The sequence below is a fragment of the Megascapheus bottae genome, chromosome 17 (assembly GCF_031878675.1).
Source record: "Megascapheus bottae isolate mThoBot1 chromosome 17, mThoBot2.hap1, whole genome shotgun sequence".
Lineage (NCBI taxonomy): Eukaryota > Metazoa > Chordata > Mammalia > Rodentia > Geomyidae > Megascapheus > Megascapheus bottae.
This window is the reverse complement of record NC_143525.1, coordinates 28663649-28683996: the sequence shown is the minus strand read 5'-3', so window position 1 is coordinate 28683996 and position 20348 is coordinate 28663649. Positions and strand designations below refer to the sequence as shown.

The 20348-nt window shown below is 39.0% G+C and overlaps 1 protein-coding gene across 1 annotated transcript in view; it reads left to right on the top strand.

The window, feature by feature from the left end:
• The window catches only part of Cpd (carboxypeptidase D), a 58782-nt gene that overhangs the window by 7872 nt on the left and 30562 nt on the right, over positions 1–20348 (top strand). The window lies entirely within an intron of this gene.

Below are 20348 nucleotides of genomic sequence, written 5' to 3'. Positions count from 1 at the left end.
TTTTTACTGGTACTCTCTATGATGTGTTTAGGAATTCTAGCTCAAAGAACTACAGACTTTTAGAAATAAAAATGAATATAGATCTAGATATAGGTCTAGTCCAATCCTTCTGTTTTTATAGAAATTCACGGCTCTGGAGAGAAAACAACTTATGCAATTTAATTATTCATTTAGCAAACATTTACTGAGTACCAGCCACATCCCTCCCATGTTTTGTATCAGGTCATGGGGACATAGTAAGAGAAAAAAAAAAGAGTTTCTATTTACAAGGATCATTCATGATCTACCTCTACCTTCACTACCAGAGTTGATTCAGCACATTTACGTGCCTGTGTTGGTGGCCTTTCTTTTCTCAATATGCCTTCCAGATGTGCAGGATCGCTGAAGGAATGACTAACCCAGTGAGGCCTGTGAATAGCCTTGCTCATCTGCTACAGACATGTTACTGTGAATCTCGGCAGAGCTTGTTTTTTGTTCTAGTCCAGGGCTTGAACTCAAGGCCTGGGAGCTGATCCTGAGCTTTTTCACTCAAGGCTAGTGCTCTACCACTTGAGCCACAGCTCCACTTCTGGCTGTTTTGGTGCTTAATTAGAAAAAGAATTGCACAGAATTTCTTGTCCAGACTAGCTTTGAACTGCAGTACTCAGATCTCAGCCTCCTGACTAGCTACGATTACAGGCACGAGCCACTTGATGCATGGCATAAACTTGTTCATTTTTTTTGTTTGTTTGTTTTGCCAGTCCTGGGCACTATCCTTGGACTTTCTCAAGGCTAGAGCTCTACCACTTGAGCCTCAGCACCATTTCTGGCTTTTTTCTATGTATGTGGTACCGAGGAATTGAACCCAGGTCTTCGTGCATACTAGGCAAGCACTCTACCACTAGGCCAAACTCCCGGCACCAACTTGTTCATTTTTAAGAACCGCCTTCTGTAAAATTTATGAAAGGTCAAGTGATCCAAGGTAATGTATAATGGAAATTAATGGGCCAAAAGTCACAATTATGTATAAGTTTTATAAGTTTTCTTAGGCAAAGTATCATCACTGTGCATGTGTGTGCAAGTGTATATATATGTGTAAGAGAAATGTACATTTGCAAATGACGGTAAATATTTATCTGCCTGATGCTCAGGTAAGAACTACCTCAAGCACTTAGTTCAGCATCAGTCACTATAGCTAACAGCTCTTATCTCTGCTAGTGTTTGGACTTCAGGAGCTCAGGGACTTTTGTGTTATCTGCTTTTCTATTTCCAGCACATAGAAACATGCCAGATGTATAGAAGGTAAACAGTGAGACGCCTCCCCCCCCCCCCCCGCCGCCCCGAGACACACACACACATACACACACACACACACACACACACACACACACACACACACACACACACACACACACACACACAGTAGCACGTGCCTGTGATACCAGCACTGGGGAAGCTGAGCCAAAAAGGCCATAAGGTTAAAGCTAACTCAGGCTACAAAGCAATTTTCAGGCCATATTGGGCTAGAGCTATGTAGAAGTGTCTGATCTTGTTTCAATAAGTAAATAAAAGGCTTTCTTCAAAAAATGAATTCTTGCCATCTGAAAAATGAATATATAATAATAAACCTATTATTCATAGGAAAAAGGTAGTTCTACTCTGACAAAATAAACTTACTCTGCTGATAGATCCTAGTTCAGAGCATTTTTCTTACAGGGCTATGTATTATGAACTAGGACCTTATACATGCTAGAAGAGTGTTCTGCAAATATCCTTAGCCATATTTTTCAACCTTTTTTTCTTCACCAGTAATTTTTAATATGAAATACCTTCTAGTTGTTTATATCCATTTCATGTATGTATATAACTAAAATAATTTCATGAAACCATACTTTGTAATATGTTCTGGTAGCATTTCTTGTGCTTGTTTGTTTATTTATTTATTTGCTTAGGGCCAGTACTGGGACTTGGCCCTGGGCCTGGGCTCTGTCCCTTATCATTTTGCGCTAGGTTAGTGCTCTACCACTTGAGCCACAGCTCCACTGCAGGCATCTTGTGATTAACCGGAGATAAGAGCATATAGACTATTCCTGCCTGGGCTGACTTTAACCACATTTCTCAGATCTCAGTCTATGAGTAGCAAGGATTGAAGGCATGAGCCACCGGTGCCTGGCTCTTTCTTTTTTTTTTTTAAGAATTTATTAACATTGATTTTTACATCATATTTCAAATGACATGTTTTAACAGATTCCCTTCAAGAAGGGAATCTCTATATACAATCACTGGCACTTAGTTTTTAGAACTTAATCAAAATTAGGCTACAGGTTTGTATATCATAGATACATGTTAATTTATGAAATAAAACATTATGTCTATAGAGTCATAGGTTTTTATGTCTATATAGTTAGGTTTATATTTCCAATACCATGTCCATAGCTTTGGGTATGCAAATATTGAGTCCTCACTCTTGTACTCTTTGGATCTAATAGCCACATGTTAAGGATACCATGCGCCTTTTGTTCCTTTGGTCTTGACTTGTCTCACTCAACATGATTCGCTCTAGATTCATCCACTTCCCTGCGAATGCCATTATTTTATCTTGTCTGTTGGCTATGTAGAATTCCATTGTATATATATGCCACATTTTCTGTCTCTATTCATCTGCAGTAGGGCATCTGGGTTGTTTCCATTGCCTGGCTATTGTGAATAGTGCAGAGATGATCATAGCTGAGCAGGTGTCCTTATCATAGCTTGGGTTATGATGATCAGGGTAGATGCCCAGAAGTGGTATGGCGGGATCGTAGGGAAGGTCAATTTTCAGTTCTTTAAGAAACCTCCACACTGCTTTCCAGAGTGGCTGAACTAGTTTACAGTCCCACCAGAAGTGTAGTAGGGTTCCTATTTCTCCACAACCCCTCCAGCAACTGTCATTGTCTGAGTTCAAAATCTTGGCCATTCTTGCTGGGCTAAGATGATATCTTAGGGTTGTTTTTATTGCATTTCCTTTATGACCATGGATGATGAACATTTTCTCATGTGCTTTCCTGCTATTTTAATCTCTTTTTCTCATGTCTCTCTTTAGTTCCCTTGCCCATTTATTGAATGGTTTGTTGGGTTTGGGGGGAATTAGTTTTTTAAGTTCCCTGTAAATACTGGATATTAAGCATTTGTCAGATGTATTATTGGTAAATATCTTTTCCCAGTTGGTTGGCTGTCTTTCTACTTTAGTAGCTATGCTTTTATCTGTGCAGAAACTTTTTATTTTTAGATAGTCCCATTTATCGAGTCTCTCTCCAATCTGTTGTGACCCTGGGATTCTGTTCAGGAATCTTTTGCCTGTGCCTATGAGTTCCAGTGTCTCTCCTACTCTATCGTGTAGCAGTTTCACGATTTCCAGTCTGACATTGAGGTCTTTGATCAACTTGGAGTTAATGCTTGTGCATGGCGAAAGGCTAGGGTCAATTTTTAGTTTTCTGCATGTGGCTGCCCAGTTTTGCCAGTACCAAGACTGTGTTTGTTCAACGATATATCTTTGGCTCCTTTGTCAAATACAAGTTGCCTATAGGTATGTGGTTCTATTTCTGGGTCTTCTATTCTGTTCTACTGATATTCTGGTCTGTTTTTGTGCCAATGCCAAGTGGCTTTTGTTATTATGGCTCTATAGTAGAGTTTGAAATCTGGTATTGTAATACCACCAGCATTGCCCTTTTTGTCTAGAATTGTTTTGGCTATTCTAGGTCTTTTCTTGTTCCATATGAACCTTTGGATTGTATCTTCTATCTCAGTAAGGAATGTCTTTGGGATTTTGATGGGGATTGCATTGAATTTGCATATCAATTTTGGCAGTTTAGCCATTTTCACTATGTTGGTTCTCCCTAGCCATGAGCATAGGATGTCTTTTCATTTCCTAGTGTCCTCTTTAATTTCTTTCATTAGGCTTTTATAATTTTCATTAAATAATTCCTTTACCTCTTTGGTTAAGTTAATTCCTAAGTATTTTATTCTTTTGGGGGCTATTGCGAATGGGATCACTCTTTCATTTTTTTAAAAAAGTGCATCTGAATTCACTGATAGATCTTATAATACACTAGTGAATTAATGACCTACATGTTGCAAAAAGTTATGGCAGGATGGTAGCATTTATTTATTTTCAAATAATAAGTAGGAATATAATACTTTACAAGTTATGTGTGCCAACTTGTTTTTTACCTAGCTTGTTTATGTCTTAATCATTGCCTGGGAAAACTGAACCACAATGTATCTCAGGTTGTCTTTCCTATAATTTGAGTAAGTATTGTAATAGAAAATTAGTCAGAAATACAGTTGTTGGCTGAGTCTAGTGGCTCATGCCTGTTCTCTAGATCCCATCTCAACTGAAAATTCTGGGCACAGTTGTACCCTAGCATCCTAGCTACTCATGAAATGTACATAGAAATGTACAAAGTCCAGGCTCACCCCTGGTCAGAAAGTGAAATCCTATTAGAAATATAATAGGGATCTTCCATCTTTGCTGGTCTCACATTTTAATAGGCTCTAGTTTAAACTGTGGAATCTGATACATCCCGCATCTCTTATCTCTCCTGCACCACTGATGACTTGTCCTTCCTGCGCTTCCCGAACCTTTCTGTGCAGGGCTATTGCCTGTCTAGATTGCTTTCTTCTACGTTAGCTGTAACTCCTCTTAAGCCTTTTCTGTGATAATGGCCGCTCTCCTGCCTTTCCAGAGCTCTTTGTTTTTGTCATTTATATAAGGTTCACTCACTTGACTTGGACAGAGTGGTATGACTTTTTGAAGTTATATTGGTGTAAAATACATTGGAAGGCACAAAGTCTTAGGGAAAGGGAGCCTAGAGACTTTTTAAAATGAGATTGTTTTTAGAGACAAGGGCTTTACTTGCTGGGACAGATGAGAACCAAAAGGGAATATAAAAGATAGAAAATTGTGCAAGAGTCACAGGATTGGCCACTGATTGAATGTTAAAGAGATATGACCTGGATAATTTTGAGCCTGCATTAAGTGAGAATAATAGGAATGGGGAAAACTCTGGAGGGGTGTGTGTGTGTATGTGTATATGTGTATGCATGGGTGCGCGCATGTGTGCACGTGCACACACACGTGCACTTTTGGTGGGAGAAAAGTGAAAACTGGAGGTAGTTCCTGTTGTCAACACTATCAACTGGGCATTTAGGAACTGGAGTCAGGATGAGAAGGAGACTTAGAAGATGTGAGACAGGTGGACAAAGCATATGGCAGAGTACAAGATTTCCAAGGTTGAATTAACATTGCTTCCTAGCACATTTCAATTGTGTGGAGCAAAAATTTAAGTAGAATATATATATATATATATATATATATATATATATATATGAACAGATGGGTGGTTTGTCACCTTCTCAGGCCTCCAAAGTGAAGAAATGTCTGGCATTTTGCAACAGGATGTTTTCTTTTAGAAGTGCTGATGATTCAAATACTAATTTGCAGCCTATTCATATTTTATGAGTACAACTGATAATCAAATGTGCCTTGCAAAGTGCTTTTGGTCTCCTCTAATCTTGCTTCCCTCCTGTTTCTTTCCCTCTTTTTATTTAAATTAGAGTGTTGCTTGATTTTCTTTTTTAAAGGAAAGCCAAAAAGGTGAAATCATACTCAGCAGGATATTAACTTCTGCTTCTACTTGAGTTAAGGATTTGCTTTTGTAAAGTGAATTATAAAGCTAATATAAAATCTGACATTTAGAAGCTGTGCACTCGAGTACTTTGTAATGTGATAATTGCTCCTGGAAGGTTGAGAATTAAACACTGATATGAAGGGTTTGACCCCTAGTTCTGCAGAATTCATACTTATTAATTGAGATGCATTCACCCACTCTTTCCTACCCCTCCCCCCCTTTAACTCAGGAGATAGAAAAGGGGAAATGCAGTTTGAGAGCGGTGTAGAGGTACTGTTAATTAAGTTAGAACAGACAGCAGACATTGGACTGTGTATTTTGGCTTAGCTCTAAAGTCATATCATTAGTAAATATATGTCTAGTAGGAGTGGCGAAGGAAGTGATTTTCACAAGATAAGTTGCTCAGAATACAAAGACTTAAGTCTAGTTAGGATTTGATCCATTTGAATTTAAACATTGGATATGGGTGGGATTTTTGAAAGTGCAACCTCTCCTTTTCTATTCATTTGCTTTAGTTTTTCTATTTCGTGTGTGTGTGTGTGTGTGTGTGTGTGTGTGTGTGTGTGTGTGTGTATGTGTGTATCTTGTTCACTAACTTTTTTTTTTTTTGCCATTTGTGGGGCTTGAACTCAGGGCCTGAGCACTGTCCATGGACTTTTCTCAAGGTTAGAGCTCTACCACTTGAGCCACAGCATCACTTCCAGCTTTTTTTTGTTTTTTTCTATGTATGTGGTACTGAGGAATTGAACCCGGGTCTTCATGCATGCTAGACAAACACTCTACCAGTAGGCCAAACTCCCAGGCCTGTTCACTAACTTTTAAAAATGTGTAGCTTTATCACTTACTAACTCCTCAGTTGTCTGTAAAGAAATTAGCCAAAGTTAGAATTGTGGGGATTTCTTGCTGTCTTTTGAAATATACAGCTGTACTTATCTGCACTTTTGCTTTCCTGGACTTTAAGTGCTTATGATCAACTATGGTCTGAAAATTCCAAACATAAGCAAAACAATTCATATGCTATAAATTGCCCACTATCCTGAAAGATGTGAGGAACTCCTGCATTGTCTTGTACAGGACATGAAGTGTATCCATCCTTTTTTCTTTTTCTTTTCTTTTTTTTTTTTTTTGCCAATCCTGGGCTTGAGCTCAGGGCCTGAGCACTCTCCTTGGACTTTCTCAAGGCTAGAGCTCTACCACTTGAGCTTCAGTACCACTTCTGGCTTTTTTTTTTTTTCTATGTATGTGGTACCAAGGCATCGAACCTGGGTCTTCGTGCATGCTAGGCAAGCACTCTACCACTAGGCCATACTCCCAGCCTGAAGTGTATCTATCCTATATATGCTATCTCCCCTATCTTCTGTGTTCTAGATAGCTGTCCAAATATCATAGAACTTGAGTTCACGTATCCCCCCACAGTAGCCCAGGGCTGTATCATATCATCTCACATCACTACAAAAGAAGGGTGAATACAATATAGTAAAATTCTAGCAGAAACCACATTCACATAACTTTTATTACTGCATATTGTTCTATGCAGTAGAACAATATTGTGCTCAAGGACAGTGCCCAGACTGTGAGTTCAAGTCCAATCTGGCACCATACACAAAAATACATTTTAAAAAGCATGAGCATGAAGATTCTTTTTTTTTTTTTAGTCCTGGGCTTGAGCTCAGGGCCTGAGCACTGTCCTTGGACTTTCTCAAGGCTAGAGCTCTACCACTTGAACCTCAGCACCACTTCTGGCTTTTTCTATGTATGTGGTACCGAAGAAGACCCAGGTCTTCATGCATGCTAGGCAAGCACTCTACCACTAGGCCAAACTCCCAGCCCAAAGATTAGTTTTGATACAAGTAGGTTGGAAGAATTTAATGGGCTTTAGTATTGGATTCTCTGAGCCACCCATAACTCCAAGCATTGGCATTGACCATTATTTGTTGTAGTACAGGACAGATTCTAATGGTTACTCTTGAGTCTTGGTCTTTGGAATTGGTAATGGAATGAAAGAACAGTAGATTTCATCATACATTGCATTCGTTTTTTTCTTGGATTGGTAGGGATGTTTAACAACAAAGTGTGACTGTATTTGGTAATTCATACCAGTATTTACAGCCCTTGGAGCCTGTAAAGAAAGGAGGATCTCAAGTTCAGCCCTGCCTGTGCTACATAGTATGTAGAATATAGTGAGATTCTGCTTCAAAACCAAACCAACGAAGTATTAATAAAACAAACCAAACCCTCCCAGGTGTACATTTTAAATTAAAGAAAAAAAACCAAAAACTTTGTGTGTGTGTGTGTGTGTGTGTGTGTGTGTGTGTGTGTGTGTGTGTGTGTGTGTGACAAGAGATTGAACTCAACGTTTTATGCATGTTAGGTAAACCTACCACTGAATTACACCCTGAAGATGTCTCTTTTTTTTGAGTCAGGGTGTCCCTCTGTAGCCCAGATGACCTTGCATTCATAATCCTTCTGCCCCAGTTTCCTGACTGCTAGGAGTGCTGAGATTACAGGTGCTACCACACCTGGCACAATGTGTACCTTTTGACTTTGTGAGTTCCCTCTGTGATAATGGAAAACAGTGGTTTTCAAGGGAAGGTGTGAATGGGAGTAGGGAAGATCAGCACATCTGGGTAGATTTAAGGAAAGAAATTTACAGGTCTACACTTTCTATACTTACTCCTTCCTTAAATTAGTATGCCTGAGGGCCAGGAGTTTGGCCTAGTGGTTAAAGTGCTTGCCTAGCATGCACCAAGACCTGGGTTTGATTCCTTGGTACCACATACGTAGAAAAAAGCCGGAAGTGGTGCTAAGGCTCAAGTGGTAGAGCTCTAGCCTTGAGAAAGTCCAAGGACAGTGCTCAGGCCCTGAGCTCAAGCCCAGGACTGGCAAAAAAAAAAAAAAAAAATTAGTATGCCTGAGAAATACGCTTGCTGTTGAGGTTTTCTCATATCTTCTTCCACTTGGCAGAAGGCTGGCATACTTTCATACTCATCTGAACTTATATCTTGCTGCTTTAAGAGGAATGTCTGACCCTCACCACCACACCCTTTATCATTCCCCTTTATTCTGTGCTTTTCATACATAGGCTATAACTATGCATTGAAAACTCACCAGACAGATTTTTACTTTGAAATGTAATTCATTGTCTATAGAATTTAGGAAGAAAAAGATAGTTTGTTTTCTTTCTTTTCTTCTTTACAGTGCTGGGGATTAAACATAGGTCCCTGTACATTCTAGGCAAGCACTCTAGCACTAGATACACTCTTCGTGATGTTGAGACCAGGCCTCTCTGTATAGCCCAGGCTTTCCTAGAACTTCATATGTACCCCATGGTGGCCTCTAATTTGATAGCCTGTCTCTACCTTCTTAATGCTGGGATTACAGGTAGGAACTACCATGCCAACTAAAAATCTTTCAATAGGTTTACTAGATACTTACTGTGTTGTGGTTTTTCATTCATTCAAGTTGGAGGTTTCCCTCGCATATTAATTTCTTTTTCCTGAAGAACTTTAAGAATTTCTTTTTTTTTTTTTTTTTTTTTTTTTGCCAGTCCTGGGCTTGAGCTCAGGGCCTGAGCACTGTCCTTGGACTTTCTCAAGGCTAGAGCTCTACCACTTGAGCCTCAGCACCACTTCCGGCTTTTTTCTATGTATGTGGTACCGAGGAATCGAACCCGGGTCTTCATGCATGCTAGGCAAGCACTTTAACCACTAGGCCAAACTCCCGGCCTAAGAATTTCTTTTAAGGCAAGTCTGATTGCAGTGGATTCTTGCAGCGTTTCCTCACTGAAGGTCTGTTTTTCCCTTGTTCTTGAAGAGTATTAGTATTGTTATTATTACTATTATGATTAATATTATTACTGTCAATCGTGGGAATTGAACTTAGGGCCTGGGTGCTCTTCCTGAGCTATTTTGCCCAAGACTAGCACTCTACCACCTTGTGCCACAGCTCTACTTCTGGATTTCTGGTGGTTAATTGGAGATAAGAGTCTCATGGACTTTCCTGCCAGATCTGGCTTCAAACTGTGATCCTCAGATCTCAGCCTCCTGAGTGGCTGGGATTACAGGCATGAGCCACCAATACCTGACCTGAAGAGTATTTTTACTGGATATAAAACTCTGGGTTCTGGGTTGACAGTCTTAATTGTGTTTGTTTGCTTTTATGAGCACTTTAAAAATGTTTGTGCCATTTCTTGCTTCCATGGCTTCTGCTGAGACATGCACGGTCATTCTGTTCTCTCCCCCCCCCCCCCCCCCCCCGCCCATATTCCACATTGTTTTTCTCAGCTATTTTCAAGCATTTCTTCTTTATCTTTTTTTTTTTTTTTTTTTTTTTTTTGCCAGTCCTGGGCCTGAGCTCAGGGCCTGAGCACTGTCCTTGACTTTCTCGAGGCTAGAGCTCTACCACTTGAGCCTCAGCACCACTTCCGGCTTTTTTCTATGTATGTGGTACCGAGGAATCAAACCCGGGTCTCCATGCATGCTAGGCAAGCACTTTAACCACTAGGCCAAACTCCCGGCTCCTTCTTCTTTATCTTTTGATGTTTAAAATTTACTTATTTACTGAGACAGTTTCTTGCTATGTACCCATGTTGGCCTCGAACCCATCATTCTCCTATCTCAGCTGTCTTTCTCCCTGATTGTTGAGATTCCAAGCGTGTACCACCACTATACAGCTTAAGCAAGTTTGTTTGTTTTATTTATTTTGCCAGTCCTGGGGCTGAAACTCAGGGCCTAGACACTGTCCTTCAGCTTTCTCAAGGCTAGTGTGCTAATTGGGTCACAGTATCACTTCTGACTTTTTCTGTGTACATGGTACTAAGGAATCAAATCCAGGGCTTTGTGCATGCTAAGCAAGCACTCTACCATTTTACCACACTTGCGGCCCCTTATAAAAGTTTTCAATTGGTTATTTTTCAGTTATGAAATTCCCAGTTTATGATTTCTATGTATTCTGTTTAATTTCACTTTAAGAATATTTACTATTCTTTAGAGCATAAGTATAACAAAGATTAGTTCAATGCAGGCCAGGAGTTTGGCCTAGTGGAGAGTGCTTGCCTCGCATGCATGAAGAGCCGGGTTTGATTCCTCGGTACCACCTACAGAAGCGGTGCTGAAGCTCAAGTGGTAGAGTTCTAGCCTTGAGAAAAAGCCTAGGACAGTGCTCAGGCCCTGAGCTTAAGCCCAGGACTGGCCAAAAAAAAAAAAAAAAGATTAGTTTGATGCTTCTAACTTGGGTCATCTTGTACTTGATGTGGCTCAACTCTTTTCCTGGTTGAAATTTTACTTCTCCAAATGCAAATAATTCTGAATTACAGTGGCTGGAAGTTTGGCCTAGTGGTAGAGTGCTTGCCTAGCACACATGAAGACCCAGGTTCAATTCCATGGTACCACATACATAGAAAAAGCTGGAAGTGGTGCTGTAGCTCAAGTGGTAGAGCTCTAGCCTTGAGGAAGCCCAAGGACAGTGATCAGGCCCCTGAGTTCAGGCCCCAGGACCAGCAAAATAGTAATTATAATAATGATAATAATAATTCTGAATCATATTCTGAATTTTTAGTTACTTCTGCTTGGAATTTAAAATAATATATATATTATTGTTATTATAAAGGTGATATACAAAGGAGTTATAGTTATGTAAGTCAGGTAATGAGTACATGTCTTTTTTGAACAATGTCATCCCTTCACTCCTAGTTTTTCCCCCTCTTGTCTCTACCCACAAGTTTTATTTTTGTTTGTTTTGTATTTTGTTTTTTGCAGTCCTAGGGCTTGAATTCAGGGCCTGAGAACTGTTCTTGGGCTTTTTCAAGGCTAGAGCTCTACCCTTTGAGCCACAGCTGGCTTTTTCGATGTATGTGGTACTGATGAATCAAACCTGGGTCTTTGTGCATGCTAGGCAAGCACTCTACCAAGATCACAGCCCCGTCACCCACAAGTTTTTTGTTTTGTTTTGTTTTTGTTTGTTTTTGTGGGTCATGGGGCTTGGCCTGGGCTCTGTCCCTGAGCTCTTCAGCTCAAGGCTACCACCCTACCCTGAGCCAAGCCTCACTTCTTGTTTTCTAGAGGTTAATTGGAGATAAGAGTCTTAGATCCTTTTGTTCCTGGGCTGGCTTTGAACCTTGATCCTCAGATCTCAGTCTCCTGAGTAGCTAGGATTATAGGCGTGAGCCAACACACCCAGCCACCCACAAGTTTTATAGTTAATTTTCAATGTAATATCTAATGAGTACCACTGCTACCTTTGTTCACCTTTTGTCCCACCCTTTCAGTGCTTCCTAAAGACGGATAAACAAGAAAAACAAAGGTAAAGAAATAATTCATTTACAGTGAAATACTTTAAGCCCAAATAAAGTAATCTCCTTTTTTAAAAAAAAGGGGATTTAAATATAGCATTGTCCTTGGCCAGAGCTCTACCACTTGACCACTTGAGCCTCAGCACCACACCGGCTTTTTTTTTTTTCCCCCATGCATGTGGTACCCAGGAATCAAACCTAGGTCTTCGTGCATGCTAGGCAAGCACTCTACTACTAGGCCAAACTCCCAGCCCCCCTTCTGTCTTTCTTATTGAACCTTTACTTTTTCTTGAGTCTTAACTGCCATGTAAGTTAGGCTTCCAACCTTACATGGTTTGAAAGCTTGCCCAAAGATAAGACCACTATTGAACTACCACAAAAGTATAAATGAAGCCAGGCACAGTGGCTCACACCTGTAATCCTAGCTACTCTGGAAGCTGAGATCTGAAGATTGTGGTTCAAATCCAGCCCAGGCACTAAAGTCCATGAGACTCTATCTCCAAGTAACCACCAGAAAACCGGAAGTGGTGCTGTGGTTCAAGGGGGAGGGCAGTACCCTTGAGCTGAAGAGTTTAGTGCCCAGGCCCAGAGTTCCAGTCCCACAACCAAAAAAAAAAGTATAAATGAATATTTTAATGCCACAAACTTTTCTGTTGCTTGTGTAGTGTCTGTTGAAAAGAATCAGGATTTGACCTCTAAAATAAGATGTAATCATATTGTTTGCCCAGGACACTGTGAGTTTACATTAATGTGTAACAAGTGGATTCAGAACACTGGAATCTCATTCTATTCTGTTATGATTGATTTTTTTTCTCTTTTGTAAAGATAAGTAACTAGGATCCTTCAATTTTATAAAATTCTGTTTCATGGTATGTCAGGGCTCTATTCATATTTTTGTCTTGATCTTCCAATTTGATATTTGCTCTTGTATTTGGAGCATTGGAAGGGCCTAAACTTTGAAATAGTGTCTTGGTTTCACACTTTTTGTTTGTTTTTGTTTATCTATTTTTTATTTTAAAGATTTTTTTAAAGAATTTATTAACGTTGATTTTTACATGATATTTTAAATGACAAGTTTAACATACAAGTGTTCAAGGAGGGAATCTCTATTTACGATCACTGGGATTTAGTATTTAGAACTTAATCACAATTAAGCTAAGGGTTTGTATGTCATAGAAACATATTAATTTATGAAATAAAACATTAAGTCTATAGAGTCATAGGTTTTTATGTCTATATACTTATGTTTATATTTCCATTACCGTGTCCATAGCTTTGGGTATGCAGTTATTGAGTCTGTTTATCTATTTTTAAAACTAAAGTTATATAAAGCTTGTGGATTAAACAGAACAAATTTCCTAAATTTAAAAATAAAAAAAAATAAAGCGAGATGTTTTCATTCCTTGGAGATCATTTCAATAAATATTATTTTGTATGATCATATCCACATAGTTATTGAGCCTTTGTGATCCTCTCTTAAGAATATATTCCTTTGACCTGTATAATTTATCATATCCCATTGTATTTTTTTTTGTCTTTTATAATCCAGTGTGTTTACTTAGATGTAGACTTATAGACAAATTGAAGTTTTATGTCTGGCTTACTTTAATTTTTTTCAAGCCTATCCATTTCCTTTCTAATGGTTTAATATCATTCTTGTTAGTGGAAGAATGGAATGTTATTGTGTGTGTGTGTGTGTATGTGTATATATATATATATATATATATATGTGTGTGTCTCACATTTTCTTGATCCATTTAATTCTGGTCATTTTGAATCCTATGAGATTTGAGTTTTGGCCAGATGTCAGTGGCTCATGCTTAGCTGTTAAGGAGGCTGAAATCTAAGGATCAAAGCAAGTCTAAGCAGAATAGTCCATGAGACTCCTCCAATAAACTACTCAGAAAAAGCTGAAAGTAAAGTTGTGGCTCAAGTGGTAGTACACTTGCCTTGAGCACAAAGAGACTCAGGAACAGCACTCAGGCCCTGAGTTCAAGCCTTAGGACCAGCAAAAAGTAAAAATAAATAAAAATAAAATAAATTGGGTTTTGTTTTGCTGTCTTGTTATTTCATTTTTGTGTCTACCCTTGTCCAGCCCCTGCAATTCCCATATATAACCCAGGCCTTCCTGCATGCTAGGCAACATACCATCACTGGGCTACAGCCTAGATCCTGAGTCTTATTTAATACATTGTTTAATTTTTTTTTTATTTGTTAGTTCTGACCTAGTTTGGTGCAGCCACAAGTTTTGACTCGGTCCTGTGGCAAGTGATTTTGATGTCATTGCTGTTTTCAAAGCCTTTGTGGTGGTGTTAAGATCTGTCCTGTGTGTGCATCACTCAGTTGCCCCAGTGTAGCAACTAGGCAGAGGCTGCTCTGAAGTTTGATTCTTAGTGATTGGGTTATGCTGTTAAAGGTCACACATATGTGGTTCAGAAGTGAGGTAGGACTTCATGGACAACTTCATGTGATTTCTTTTGTAAGTTTCTAAAGATCTACAACACTGCCAAGTCTCTGGCTCCCAGGGTCTCCCAAAAGAAATAATACATCAGAACATGAAAGATGTGCTTTCATGGGAAAGAAGGGCCGTGCACTATCATTAGTCATCAGGAAAATACAAGTTAAAACCACAGTGAGACACCACTGCTCACCCACTAGACTGCTCAAAATTTAGAAGCTGGGCCAGTTGCTTGAGCAACTTACTAGGTGATGCAGAACATATGGAATGTTAGTTCATTGCTGGTGGGATTGTAAGAATGGGATAACCAGCACTTTAGAAAACAAACAGCATTCAAAGGTAAACTTACCTTATGACTCATGATGCTGTTCCCACATGTTTACCACACTAAGATCTATGCACAGCTTTGTTCATAATCACCAAAAAATCAAAACAACTGGAATATCTATCACCTGGAGAATGCATAAACAAATTGTACTTCAATACAACAGAATACTTAGTAATAAAAAGTACTATTTGTATGTGCAACAACATGAGTGAACCTCAAAAGCATTATGCTGCTATGTAAACTGGCTTACACTGGTAATCTCAGCCACTCAGAAGATGGAGAATTGGATGGATGCAGTTTAAGGTCAGCCCAGGCAAAAAGTTAACTGAGATCCCTACCCAGGGTAATCTTAATAAAGAAGCTGGATGGGGATGTGGTGGCCCACACCTATGATCACAGCTACACAAAAAGCCTAAGGAGGATCACAGTCTGGGCTAGCCTGGGTAAAAACACAGGGCTCTATCTCACAAATAACTAATGCTAAAAGAGCTGGTGAGGGGGGGGAGGGAAATGGGTACCAAGACATGTGAAAGGGTATCAATGTACGTGAATTAATGCACCTTCTATCTGGCAAATATCATGTAACCCTTTTACTAATTACAAATAAATAAATAAATAAATAAATAAATAAATAAATAAATAAAAGAGCTGGTGACTTGGCTTAAGTGAGAGAGCACCTGCCTAGCACTTGCAAGGCCTTGTGTTCAAATCCCAGTAATTCCAAAAAGAAGACAAAGAAACCATTACACTAAATGAAAGCTTATTATAAAAGGCTACATGCCTTGTGATTCCATTTACAAGACGTGATGGAGAAGGCATAAATATAGGGAAAGGAAATTAATAGTTATCCAGAGACTGTGAGCCCTGGGGCAGGGAACTTTCTGTAGTGATACAAATCCTCTATATCTTGTACGGTGATTGTATATACATTTGCATTGCACTGTGCACTTAACTGGGACAATAGCATGCCAGTCATGTTTCCAGAAGCTGATTTAAGCTTTCAAACCATATGCTGTCAAAAGTATTTTGAGGGCTGGGAATTTGGCCTAGTGGTAGAGTGCTTGCCTAGTATGGGTAAAGACCTGGGTTTGATTCCTTGGTACCACATACATAGAAAAAATCTGGAAGTGGTGCTATGGCTCAAGTGGTAGAGTGTTAGCCTTGAGAAAGCCCAAGGACAGTGCACAGGCCCTGAGTTCAAGCCGCAGGACTGGCAAAAAAAAATGTATTTTGAAGCCAAATGCCTATGGCTCATCCCTGTAATCCTAGCTACTCAGGAAGCTATGATCTGAGGATCATGGTTCCAGACCTGCCAAGGCAGGAAAGTTGATGAGACTCCAGAAAAAGCTGACTACTTACAGTCCTATTAAAGTTACATCTGAAAATCAGCTTATGTAACACTCTAACATGTTACTGTAAGATGCCTTGAGTTAATATTTCTTAAATTGCTACTGAGTAAGTAAAACAATTAAGGAAAAGACACAAGAAGGCTAGGATTCAGGCCTGGTTATTATTGCATTATAGTTTGTTCATAGCCCTCTGGTATAATTAAAGTATGAGTTGACCATGTGTGCAGTAACCTGGCTATTAAATATCAACTATGCAAGAAAGAAAGAAAAAGATCAGTTTATATTAACATTATTCTGAAACTATTATTTTTATGTTTTCTTTGTTTTGCTTCTTTCCAAGACACTAAACCCTGGATAGAATTTTTTTTATTTATAAAATTATAAATCCCAATAATAATCTTAGTGAGCACTGTATTGTGACCAATGAAACTAAGTAAAATAAACCAGTTACAAGCAGAAGAATTCAGTTACAAGAAGAAGATTCATGTTTCTATTTATACAAGGAGATATCTGGTGTAGTCTGAATCTTAGAAAGCAGAATGATGCTTGTCAGGGCCTAAGAAGATGAAAGAGGAGAGTTGTCCAATGGGCATAGCATTTCAGTTTTGCCATATGAAAAAGGCTGAGATCCTATTGCTCAGCAGGGTGAATAGAAAGATATTATTCTGTTGCCTTTTTGCTATAACAAAATACTTAAGGCTGGATACAGAAATGCTAACTTATTTTGCGGCTCTGATGATTAAATCTTAATTGTCAACATGCATGTCATGATATATTTCTAGAGATAATTATATCATAAGTGCTCTGAGTTTCCTTGAATTTCCTTTGACTCCCTTTAATGGATTCATAATACGATGGCATTATTGTGAGATGGTGAAAATAGGAGATAGGGCCTGCTGGGAAGAAGTTAGGTCATTGTGGGTGTGTCTTAAGGGGTATATTGTGCCCTAGCACTTTCCCATAATCCATTCCCTCCCTCTGCTTCCTTTTTTTTACCATGAAGTGAAACTCCGTCTACCACATGCTTGTGCCATCATGATGTTCTGTCCTTGGGGACCAAACCATGGACCTAAATGAATCTTTCTTCCTTTAAATTACTGTCTCAGGTATTTGGTCATAGCTATGCAAAAGTAAATTTAAAGTCCAAATCAAGCCAACCATCAATTTGGTTTTTGGTGAGGGTCCCCTGACTGAGTCACATAGAGGAAAAAAAACGAAAAACAAAAAAGAAACCAGTAACAGACCAGAGCAAAATCCAGTTTACTCTTGCCTATTAGTTGGGGCTCTATAGAAATACTAATCTCTTCCCATTGACTTAATAACCTTTTATTAGATTCTGTCTTCAAGGCTCGATCACCTGTCATATCACCACACTGGAGACTAAGCTTCCAGTATATGAACCTTTGATAAAACCACATCCAAACAATGACTGTAGTTTATATTGTTGCAATACACATGTTAATTTGGCTACTGTGGTAAGTTTTGTATTTTTTTTTTTTTTACCAGTCCTGTGCTTGGACTCTGGGCCTGAGCGCTGCCCTTGGGTTTTTTCAAGGCTAGAACTCTACCACTAGAACCATAGGGCCCCATCTGGCTTTTTTCTATGTATGTGGTACTGAGGAATTGTGGTACAAGGTCTTGATGCATGCTAGGCAAGCACTCTGTCACTAGGTGAAATTCCTGGCTCCTTGTTATGTGTTCTTTAACACAATAAAACCAAAACATTAATCCTTTAATAGTTCTTAATGTACTCAGAATGAAATCTAAAGTGCCAAAGCCCAGTATGATCTGGTTTTGCTCATATCTCTGAGGCTCATTTTGTACCATTGCTTCCTTATCCATTGTTGTCCAGCCACAGTGGCTTCTTTGCTTTTCTCAAACTCTGCCTGGAATACTCCCTCAGACTTTAACCTATCTGGCTCTGTCTTGTTTTTCAAGTTTTGGCTTTAGTCATGCTTCCTCAGGAAGATTTTTCCTGACAATCTAATCTTTCCTTATCAGTTGCTATGTCACATCACTCTACTAAATCTTATGCCCAAGGTTCCCCACCATCTCCTATTTTCTTATTTGTGTAAGAATTTAAGTTGTCTGAGAGCAGGAACCATGTCTGTTTGTTCATCTTTGTATCCCTATGTACTTAGAACAGCACCTGACATGTGGTCAGTCCTTGGTAAATATTTGCTGAGTGAAAATTGAGCTTCCTAGTCTTAATGATCATTTCTTGTGAAGGACTACCCTTTTCTCCAAGCTTTAAACTTGCATTTAAAAATTCCATTTTTGGGGCAGGGCACGGGCATGAGCATGCCTATCCTCCTAGCTACACTGGAGCCTGAGATCTGAGGAGCTATGTTTGAAGTCAGCCCAGGCGGGAAAATCTGTGAGATTCTTTTTTTTCTTTTTCTTTTTTATTATTGTTACAATTACATTCGCCAGATAGTGATACATTACTTCTCACACATTGATACCCTTATTATGTTTTTGACCCCATTTCTCTCTCCCACCCGAGATTCTTATCTCCAGTGAACTTCCAAAAAGTTGGAAGTGGACTTAGGGCTTAAGTGGTAGAATGCTAGCCTTGAGCAAAGAAGCTCAGGGACAGTGCCCAGGCCCTGCATTTGAGCCCCCAAACCAGCACACATACATAAATCTTTCTTGGCTATTCTCATCTAGACATTCTGCAAATATCTCAAATGCAACATACTCGAAAAAAAAAAAAAACAACTTGTCATGTCCCTCACTGCTGACTTAGTTATTCTATCATGTCTTGCTGCTTCTCTCCGTTATTGGTTGGTCAACTGATGAGGTCTGAGGTCCTCTTGGGTTACTCTCTCCTCCCCAGCTCCCACCATTTATCAACAATATCAGTAGTCCATCTTGCATCCTTCTCTTCCATTTCACAGTTGCTACCACTGCATTTGAGGCCTCATTACTTTTACTGAGACCATTTTTTTTTTTTGCCAGTCTTGGGCTTGGGCTCAGGGCCTGAGCACTGTCCTTGGACTTTCTCAAGGCTAGAGCTCTACCACTTGAGCCTCAGCACCACTTCCAGCTCTTTTCTATGTATGTGGTACCGAGGAATCGAACCCAGGTATTCGTGCATGCTAGGCAAGCACTCTACCACTAGGCCAAACTCCCAGCCTACTGGGACCATTTTTAAAACATAAAAGGATGATAAAGTTGTTGAAGAAAAGGGAACTCTGCCAGGGACCTTATGTTGGAGGATTTTGATGGGTCATTGGCATCAGCTGATAAGCAAACCTAGGCTTGTAAGGCATTTTTCAGGGATGATCGAAGGACAGGACATAAATCAGGGTCTATTTCATGTGTGAAAAAAAAAAGGTGAGGGAGGCTTTGTAAAGCATCTGATATTATAAGTGTCTACCTACATATCAGGAGCATGGTGAGGTCTTGGAGAAGTTATGCCCCCTCCCTTCTCAATCTTTAGTCTTCACCTTCTAAATCAAGATGTGGAAAAGATCAGGTGACAAGAATGGTAAGATAAAGGCTTTCCACAAAGTGAGTCTGTGAGTTCGTGTAGATAAAAGTAGTTAGGTGTGGATGCTTTATTCCCCTTAAAATTTCATCTTCTACCCAACACATTTTAAAAGTAATGTCTTATATTGCCCTGGTTTATGTAGCTGTGTTAGCGTACATAGACCAGTTTTCCTTACTTCCTTTCCTTTCCCTTTCCATATGAATCTTAACCTCCTTGTGCCTCATTTCTCACATCTATAAAATGGGCAGAGTATAATTATCTCACATAATTGCTGCAAAGATTAATTCATATAAAACCCTTAGAACAGGTCTGGAATATAGTAGATGCTAAGGTGTAATGCTATTATTGTTATTAACTGACATAACATAACTCCTACACTCTTAGAACAGGTCTGGTATATAGTAGATACTAAGGTGTAATGCTATTATTATTGTTGTTATTAACTAACATAACATAACTCCTACTTAGAACAGGTTTGGCTTATAGTAGATACTAAGGTGTGGTGCTATTATTATTGTTATTAAGTGACATAACTGTCCTATTAGTTAAATGTATTATCTGTCTGTCTATCTATCCATATATGTATTCCTTCTCAATGTGTATATACATACATACAAAAATAACTAAAAATTTAAAAACATGAGAAGGTATGTCAAGTTTCAAGAAATAATGTACCCATTACCAGATGAATGTAACTGTAACCCCTCTATACATTATCCCAACAATAAAATACAATTAAAAATAAATAAAAATAAAAAATAAAACTGGACTGGAAATGTG